Raw genomic sequence first — 10,288 nt, forward strand, 5'->3', positions numbered from 1 at the left:
CAGCTCTCTGGCTATTGCACCAGGCTCTCTGCACAGCAGCAGCTTTGCACGCAGAGGTTCGCGCGTAGCTTCCTTCCTGGATCCCCTCCCTGCCCCTGCTGCACTGCCTGGGAAGCCCCGTAGCGATGCTTTGCTGCCTATACGTGCCAGCCAGGCTTCTGCAAGCCTCATCCATAGAAGGGGTGACGGTCGCCCTGCCAGCCTCAGTGGAGGGGAGGTGGCCAGTGACCCATGCAGACCCCCTCAATTTTTGTCTGTGCCTCCTGGTCTTGCGGCTGCTGTTCCCTCTCAGAGCCCCCCACTCCAACGTCCAGCCAGGGGAGGGGGAGCTAGTGTGAGAAAAACAGAGGAGGGGGAGGTGCCACTCAGGACACCCCCACCCCCCTTCCTCCATGGTGCCCCCTCCTTTCCAGCCTCCCCTCCCCCTATCCCTGGCAGAGAATCAGGGGAGGGGTGCTGCTGAGATCCTGCAGTTTACAATTCCTGTCCTGTCCAGGGGGCTCATGATGATAAGATCCATGACTGTCAGCCCTGTGCTGTTCCAGGGCTCAGATTGCAGCATTTTCTGCCATGGCTGTTCCCTGATCCAGCCTTGCTTTGCGACACTGCAGTGATAAGATAGCATAGGGGGAACCACCAGTCACCCCAGACTGCACTCCCAGTGCACAGGACACTACAGGCTGCATACATAGGTGCCCTGTGCTTGTGTGTCAGCAGCATTGCAGTGTGCAGAGAATGTGAAATGCTACCTAAACATACTAATATCCAGGCCAGAAGCGATGCTGTAGCCCTTATGTGGCAAGAAAAAGAGACCCTACTGACAGTACAATGTAAAACTAAAACAAAGCATGCACTATTGTTATATTTTATAGACTATAAAATATAACAAAGCATGGACTGTCAACTATAACATATACTGTAGCATGCAATATAAACTATAACGTAAAGTATGCAATAACTATAACAAAGCATGTCATCTAGAACAAAGTATGCAAGGTCAACTATAACATAATGCATGCAAGGTCAACTATAACATATATTATGCAATATAAACTATAACATAAAACATGCAGCAATCAGAAGTCCCACATCAGTTAATGCACTCATATCACTGCATGGATTGCTGTCAGTTGCACATCATTTGGAAAATTATCTATCTATCTATCTATCTATCTATCTATCTATCTATCTATCTATCTATCTATCTATCTATCTATCTATCTATCTATCTCAGAGCTGTTGTATTCTGCAGCACTGAGCATTTCAGGGCAGGAACAATGATATAGTCATACAGAGAATATTATATTTCAGAGTAGAAGCTGTGGTCAGTTCAGTGTCCACCCCCTCTTCTTGCTGCATTGATTGTATTTCTGCAGCACTCATGTGCTTCACTGGGGGGGAAAAATCTCAGCACTGCATTATTTTGCAGCAGAGCAGAAGATCTATAGATATTCCATATGTACCCTAGCATGCAAAATCCACCTAATTTACAAAAATAAGGTCTTTTTGGGAGGCGATTCTTCTCTCCCCCTTGTGTCTTTCCTTTGCATTTTCTCATGTCATATGTTTTCTCCTTATTTAATGTACATGAACGTGTTTCTAATGTTAGACGAGGTAAAATGTAGGGTCCTTACTAATGGCCTCCTTGCATATAATATACAGCCCATTCTCCCCGCTAAACTTTGTTGTTGTTTTTTTAATCCCTCTTATTACCTTATTAGGTAATGTAGCTTCTCCCCCATCTCTCCAACTGCTTTTGAGGTCCGGGTTCCAGTATGGCAAGTGCTTCTGGGAGCACCTCTTCAGAACTCCCCCAGACTTATGATTATTAAGTATTTATATAGCACCGACATCTTCCGCAGCGCTGTACAGAGTATATTATCTTGTCACTGACTGTCCCTCAGAGAGGCTCACAATCTAGTCCCTACCATAGTCAGATGTCTGTGTGTGTATGTATGGTATGGTGTAGTGTATGTATCATAGTCTAGGGCCAATTTAGGGGGAAGCCAATTAACTTATCTGTACATTTTTGGGATGTGGGAGGAAACTGGAGTACCTGGAGGAAACCTACGCAGACACGGGGAGAACATACAAACTCTGTGCAGATAGTGCCCTGACTGGGATTCGAACCAGGGACCCAGCACAGTGCTGACCACTACTCCACCGTGCTCCCAGAATCACAGAGGGTGAGGTTCAGCTGGGTCGAATTGTATTTTCTATTCATTATACTGTGGGTGCAATATATTCAAAGCTGTTTTTTAGTTTGGTACCTCTTAAAGTGAACCAGAGATGAAGCACCCTCATGTATTTACCATATATATCAGTGGGAACATTAGAGAAAACACCTACCCTTCTCTCTGTTTCATCCTTTACTGCTCAGCCTGCTTGATATCAGCCCTGATAAAATCCCCGACTGAGCATTCAGTCTGGCTTTGCTCAGGAATCATTATAGCTGAGTCTGTCTTCTCTGATGTATTTTCAAGCCCAAGCCTGCCCCCTTCTGGCTCTGCTATAATGATTCCTGAGCAAAGCCAGACTGACTGCTCAGTCTGGGATTTTATCAGAGCAAATAACAAGCAGGCTGAGCAGTGGAGAATGAAATAGAGGGTAGGTGTTTTCTCTAATGTTCCCACTGATATGTATGGTAAAATACATGAGGGTGCTTCGTCTCTGGTTCACTTTAAGTGTACCTGAGACGGGAGGGAAAAGTTCTTCCAGCCCCCTTAGCCTTACGGGCCCATCGGCTTCCTACCGATCCTCTGCTTCGTGCCCCTCTGAAAGCTTGCCACTGCAATAACAGGTGGCAAGCTGTGCGTTTATCAAGCAATGTGCACGCTCACAGCTATAGTGAAGCATACGTTTATGTACGGGGTGCGTCAATTATTTGCTGTATGGGCCCGTTATTGATAATACAGCTATCATGACCCCCAGTCTTCTCTCTATTAATAATACGCATGCCCATGTGAATGACTGCAGGCCAGTGCAGCTTCAGGCTTCCTGAAAGTAAAACGTGGAGGAGGGGGGAAGGGAATCTAGCATGCCGTAATTCTACTAGTTAACTAATCCTGTCACCTCCTGATTAATGACTTAGCATGGAGCCAGAGAAGGTAAACACTCCTTCTGTGAGGCTGAATACTCACCTGAAGGCGCAGGAAGATCGATATTCCTGCAGCGTCCCCCACGACGTGCGTTCCACGATCCACCTTCCTGCTCGAGGGAACACGCGACGGGCGCGAACGAGAGTTCAAATGATCGTGATGGTTCTTATCGCCGCATGTCACAAAGCGTTGTCCGCCTAATCACGCACACGTACCCATGTTGTGAGACCCCGGAAACTATCGATCGTTGCTAAAAAAAAAAAACCCCAGTTGTCGGAAGAATCACACGCAAAATTGTGATGTGGGTACCAGGGCTGTGGAGTCGGAGTTGGAGCAATTTTGGGCACCCGGAGTCGGAGTCGTGGTTTCATAAACTGAGGAGTCGGAAGATTTTTGTACCGACTCCACAGCCCTGGTGGGTATGAACCTTCACTCTCTGCAAATGATGAAAATCAATAAATGTATTGTTATTTTAACTATGTTTAGGCATTTAATTGACTTATCAGACTAAAAATATTGAACAGTGATCTATAGGCCTCTAGCTGATACTAATGCCTAAAGGAGGTGGGTTGCGTTCTTATGAAGAAATATGGTTCTTATACCCTCTACTAATTTGGATGGTGTTTTTTTTTTTTTTTATAATTAAATATGAAGCATTTACATATAGTTTTGATTGGGAGTTTGACAAGAGTGCATGTGCCTCTTCAACTGACACTGCAGGAAAGCTGTACTAGATACATGCTGTATTCTGTAAGGGAGAGCTCTACTGTATGTTGGTACACAGGGTTCTCCCCAGAAATTGTTTCCAGCTGGGTGGCATGAAAAAGTAGGCGGGTGGCGTGAGATAAGAGAGTGCAGTGCCGGGCGGATCGCTCAAACTCACTCTTAAATCACGCGAACGACAGTCTGTACACACGCCCGATTTACCGGGCGAACGACTGGTCGTTCAAACAACCCGTCGTTCGCAAAAAAACGGTGTGTATGGGCCTTTACTCTCCTTACAGCACAGGAGGAGGAAGAGGTGAACCTATGAAAGCCGGGTGCTCACCAAAACAAGCCGGGTGGAGCACCAAAAGAGCCTGAGGAGAACACTGGTACCGCAGTGTTCTCCCCAGGCTCTTTTAGCCGGGTGCTCCACCCGGCTAGATTTGGTGACCACCCGGCTGTCATCGGCTCACCTCCTCACCGCCTCCTATGCTGTAAGTAGAGTTGCCCTGCATTTTCATCTCGCCCCACCCGGCTACTTTTTCCTGCCACCCGGCTACTTTTTCATGCCACCCGGCTGGAAAATAATTCTGGGGAGAACACTGTACCGGTATATACAAGCCATACTCTATAAGTATACACACATCCAATTTTGATTGCCAAATTTTACCACCTTCTACCAATCTGTTCACAGAATTCAAAACTGTTGGCCCTCATACTACATGGAAGTGGTAAAATTAAAATTGGCCAATCAAAATTGGATGCATGTACCCTGACACAAGGCACTAGTACTACGGTCTACGGGTAGCGATACATAGCGCTTCATACATTACACTGCAATCCTTGCTACATGGGGACTCATCATACACAGCGATCCTTATTACATGGCGCCTCATCATACACAGCAATCCTTATTACATGGCGCCTCATTCAATGCGATCCTTATAACATGGCGCCTCATCATACACAGCGATCCTTATTACATGGCGCCTCATCATACACAGCGATCCTTATTACATGGCGCCTCATACACAGTGATCCTTATTACATGGCGCCTCATCATACACAGAGATCCTTATTACATGGCGCCTCATCATACACAGAGATCCTTATTACATGGCGCCTCATCATACACAGAGATCCTTATTACATGGCGCCTCATCATACACAGAGATCCTTATTACATGGCGCCTCATCATACACAGAGATCCTTATTACATGGCGCCTCATCATACACAGCGATCCTTATTACATGGCGCCTCATCATACACAGCGATCCTTATTACATGGCGCCTCATCATACACAGCGGTCCTTATTACATGGATCCTCATCATACACAGAGATCCTTATTACATGGCGCCTCATTCAATGCGATCCTTATTACATGACGCCTCATCATACACAGAAATGCTTATTACATGGCGCCTCATCATACACAGAGATCCTTATTACATGGCGCCTCATCATACACAGAGATCCTTATTACATGGCGCCTCATCATACACAGCGATCTTTATTACATGGCGCCTCATTCAATGCGATCCTTATTACATGGCGCCTCATCATAAACAGTAATCATTATTACATGGCGCCTCATCATACACAGAGATCCTTATTACATGGCGCCTCATCATACACATCCTTATTACATGGCGCCTCATACACAGAGATCCTTATTACATGGCGCCTCATACACAGCGATCCTTATTACATGACGCCTCATTCAATGTGATCCTTATTACATGGCGCCTCATCATATACAGCAATCCTTATTACATGGCGCCTCATCATACACAGAAATCCTTATTACATGGCACCTCATCATACACAGTGATCCTTGTTACATGGCCCCTCATACACAGCGATCCTTATTACATGGCGCCTCGTACACAGCGATCCTTATTACATGGCGCCTCATACACAGCGATCCTTATTATATGGCGCCTCATACACAGAGATCCTTATTAAATGGCGCCTTATACACAGAGATCCTTATTACATGGCGCCTCATACACAAAAGATCCTTATTATATGGCGCCTCATACGCAGCAATCCTTATTATATGGCGCCTCATACACAAAAGATCCTTATTACTAGGCGCCTCATACACAGAGATCCTTATTACATGGCGCCTCATACACAGAGATCCTTATTACATGGCGCCTCATCATACACAGCAATCCTTATTACATGGCGCCTCATCATACACAGCGATCCTTATTACATGGCGCCTCATCATACACAGCGATCCTTATTACATGGCGCCTCATCATACACAGCGATCCTTATTACATGGCGCCTCATACACAGAGATCCTTATTAAATGGCGCCTTATACACAGAGATCCTTATTACATGGCGCCTCATACACAAAAGATCCTTATTATATGGCGCCTCATACACAGCAATCCTTATTACATGGTGCCTCATACACAAAAGATCCTTATTACATGGCGCCTCATACACAGAGATCCTTATTACATGGCACCTCATACAGAGATCCTTCCTTATTACATGGCGCCTCATACACAGCGATCCTTATTACATGGCGCCTCATACACAGCGATCCTTATTACATGGCGCCTCATACACAGCGATCCTTATTACATGGCGCCTCATACACAGCGATCCTTATTACATGGCGCCTCATACACAGAGATCCTTATTACATGGCGCCTCATACACAGAGATCCTTATTACATGGCGCCTCATACACAGCGATCCTTATTACATGGCGCCTCATACACAGCGATCCTTATTACATGGCGCCTCATACACAGAGATCCTTATTACATGGCGCCTCATACACAGAGATCCTTATTACATGGCGCCTCATACACAGCGATCCTTATTACATGGCGCCTCATACACAGCGATCCTTATTACATGGCGCCTCATCATACACAGCAATCCATATTACATGGCGCCTCATACACAGTGATCCTTATTATACAGAGATCCTTTGGGCTCTGCTTCTGACGCAGGAGACCTGGGTTCGAATCTCGGCTCTGCCTGTTCAGTGAGCCAGCACCGATTCAGTAAGGCGTTCTTTGGGCGAGACTCCCTAACACTGTTACTGCCTACTGAGTGCGCTCTAGTGGCTGCCTCATAAGCGCTTTCAGTCCGACAGGAGAAAAGCGTTATACAAAGAAAGGAATTATTATTACATGTCGCCTCATACACAGCAGCAGCTCTGCAGGACGGAGCTCCGCACTCCGCGCCGCCTCTCCTCGCTCTGTGGGAAAACAGCTCAGAGCGCGCGGAGTCACTGCATCGCGTGACAGCCCGGAGGTGATTGACAGGCGGCGCCGCCCAGTGGGCAGTCGCGCAGCTTGCTGCCAACCAATCCCCCGTGTGGAGGTGGGCGTGACGGAGGTCTCCTCCCCTGTTCCCGCCGCCCCTGCCGCCGGAGCCGGGGATCCCCGTGTGGTCAGTCGCGTTTCCGCCCGTGGAGGTAGCGAGTCGGCGGGGGGAGGGGAGGCGGTGTGGAGAGACTGTGGATGCGGAGAGAAGAGGAGGTGGGGGTGGCAGCAGCAGATAGCGGGCGCCGCTGGAGGGGCTCTGCCTGGCCGAACAGACAGCCTGGAGGCTGCGGAGCTCTGGGCCTGCACTCACTGGAGAGGCCGCCGGCCTGAGCTGCTCAGGAAACGCCGCGGCTTCAGCTGAGGCCTACTACTTTGGGGCACTTTGGGACTTGTTGGAGCGTTATTTCCTGCCTGAGACGGAGCAGAGGCCTCCTGGCAGCACGGGTAAGCGGGGCACACTGCCTGGGAGGGCATTTTCTGTGGATTTTCAGCTTTTACCTCCAAATCCTGCAGCCAACCTTCACAACCACTGACCTGTCACAGCCAGACAGGGCTTAAAGGGGAACTCCATGCAATGCTTTTATTATTTCTAAATCAATGCTCATAAACAGTTATTAGTACATCAGTGATCCACCATGTAGGTCTTTTGCAATAACAAACAGAACTTTAAGTACAAATTAAAAGTGCAGAAGTAATAGTAAGTCCGAACATCTCTACCATCTTATCACATCCAATCAGAAATTATTTTTATAGTGCTATCACCTTCTGCAGCACTGTACAGAGTACACAGTCATGTTACTGACTGTCCTCAGAGGAGCTCACAATCTAATCCCTACTATAGTCCTCTCCATCATTGTCTAGGGCCAATATAGGAAGCCAATTAGCTTTTATCCGTATGTTGTTGGGATGTTGGATTAAACCCATACAGATTATTGATTTGTATTGCGCTAGCATATTCTGTGGCGCTGTACAACAGCATACAGGGTATAAGATACAAAATAAACAATACAACAGTTAATACAAGACTATGGGGAGAAGATATAAACTCCTTGCAGATAGTGCCCTGGCTGGGATTCAAACCAGCAAGAGTGCCAGCCACTATTGTAAAGACACTGCAATAACCTTTTTTTGTGCAACTGCTCACTAGCAATATCTAAGTTTATAACCTTAATCTACCTTCACTAGGACATGAAAATGAGCCCATAATGAAGGCGAATAATCAGTTCCCCTCTGTTTTCTTATGGCTAGTAATCTTTACACTTACAATTGAAGTTGTCTGTAGGATTCATTGTTATTGGATTATTCATGGTGCATAAATTACAGTTGTAACCTGCATCTAACAAAACTTTTCTCTCTTTTGCAAGTTATTAGCTGCTAAACATGAAATATTTCTCACGCTTTCTGTAGTCAGCTCACTGACTCACTCTTATGGATTGTCAGGGAGAGACAGGAGAGTCTGATTTGTAATCAACAGTGTGAAGAGGTGTAATTTTAAAGGCTATACATTGTCTTGCTTCTGCCTGTAAGAATTTTACTTGTGTTTTTTTTTTTTTTTTTTTTTTTTTTTTTAGAAAGTTTGGCATTAGGACAACACCATCTATTGGTTAATGCAGGGCAAGCTTTCAATAGGTTTTTGTTTATTATTTTTATTTACATAGCGCCAACATCTTCCGTAGGGTTGTACGTCACCAATGTGGGTACATGTTCATTTGGTGAAGTGAAACAGGAAACACTAGGGGGAGGTCCCTTCCCTTGCGAGCTTACAATCTCATTTGTCTTTTTCAGGCTTTGCAGGGTAGATCTTTGCAGTTTGAGAGTTTAATCCTTGGCATGATGCACAGATTATACAGGGACATATAGGCTTTTGTTTTAAGATATATTCGAAATATATGTTTGACAACTATTAACTGCGAGAGCCTAACACACATCATAGAGTTCTGCTTTAATGGCCTGTGTGGCAAGTTTTATGTTCTTGTTGTTGTCCTATTGGTGCATAGATGTAACCTATATCTTCCTCCAGAGATCCCATCCCCCGATGATTCAAACAAAATCACAGGATCCCTAAAACACATCCTTTGCTAAACCCCTAATGGAGCTTCTAACACCATACTGCCAACCACTCCCTATTCAACATGCTGCTCAGGTCAGGAATGGATGCAAATGCTGCAATTGTTGTTGGAGCTTTTGTTTATGAACTTTTTTGGTTCTTTCAATTGTAGTGTGTGTTCTCTGATATTTGTAGAATGACCTCACGGTTTATGGCCATAAAATCCCTTTTTATTGCTTCAGAAATTTATCTTTTTCCATCTGAGTGGATGAGGGCTATATGGACATAGCATTTTCAAAATATTCCATATACTACACTGGTTGTAGTGGAAATCTATTGCTCAGTATGTTGTTTCCTTTGTATAATATTTGGGGGAAAATAGATCTATACTTGTAGAAGATTGCTTGTGAATACTGCAGTAAAGGCTCTTCACAGCTAAAAAAAATAAAATCTTTGTTTTTCCAAGTACCTGTGATCCTAGTAAGATGACTGGTATGGTCAGCCTATAGGTACTTATCCTATTGCACCCATCTTTTATATGCGTAGTACTAGTCTGTGCTTTCTCTTATGCATTTCAGCCCAGTTACAGTAAAGTTGATTTTTGTAGCATTACAGGCAGTGGTGCCAGGCAGTTCTACCTGGTGGGTGTATTCCTGGCTGCAGGGAGATGTTTATAGAAATAAAAATAACAAGATCCCCCCCCCCCAAAAAAAAAAGTCACCTTTCCTAAAAAGATATTTAGAAAGGCTTAATATGTGGGGGGAGTCCTGCTGGGGAGAAGTGTTTATTTGATGATAGAAAGGGTATAGAAGTAATTAAAGCACCCTGATTAGTGGTATTTTTTTTCAGGACTGAATATGACTGCTAGCAGTTGGAATTAGGGGACCAGTGACCTTTGGGGCTCCCTTTAGTGCTGTCTCATCTGCATTTCATATTTTGGTTAGTAGATTTTGCTTCTGCTGTAGTACACCTTTTACGCCTTTGAGCACAGGCTGCTTTCTTTGCTGGTATAGGAGGTCCCAGTGCCAGTTTAGCAGCCTGTGAAATACTATTTGAAGTACCCTAGACAGGATTGTAGAATTACTGCTTATTTCAGCCACATTTCTGACAGTTTTTTAGATCCTTAGATGTGT

The 10,288-nt window shown here is 45.2% G+C and overlaps 1 protein-coding gene across 1 annotated transcript in view; it reads left to right on the top strand.

Annotated features, from left to right (window-relative positions):
* Positions 1-7,248: 7,248 nt before the first annotated feature.
* Positions 7,249-10,288, top strand: part of SETD5 (SET domain containing 5) — a 205,005-nt gene continuing 201,965 nt past the window's right edge. Inside the window, exon 1 of the mRNA XM_068264802.1 lies at positions 7,249-7,552. The gene's annotated coding sequence lies outside the window, so the exon portion shown is untranslated. The remainder of the gene's footprint in view (positions 7,553-10,288) is intronic.

The sequence above is a fragment of the Hyperolius riggenbachi genome, unplaced genomic scaffold (assembly GCF_040937935.1).
Source record: "Hyperolius riggenbachi isolate aHypRig1 unplaced genomic scaffold, aHypRig1.pri scaffold_164, whole genome shotgun sequence".
NCBI lineage: Eukaryota > Metazoa > Chordata > Amphibia > Anura > Hyperoliidae > Hyperolius > Hyperolius riggenbachi.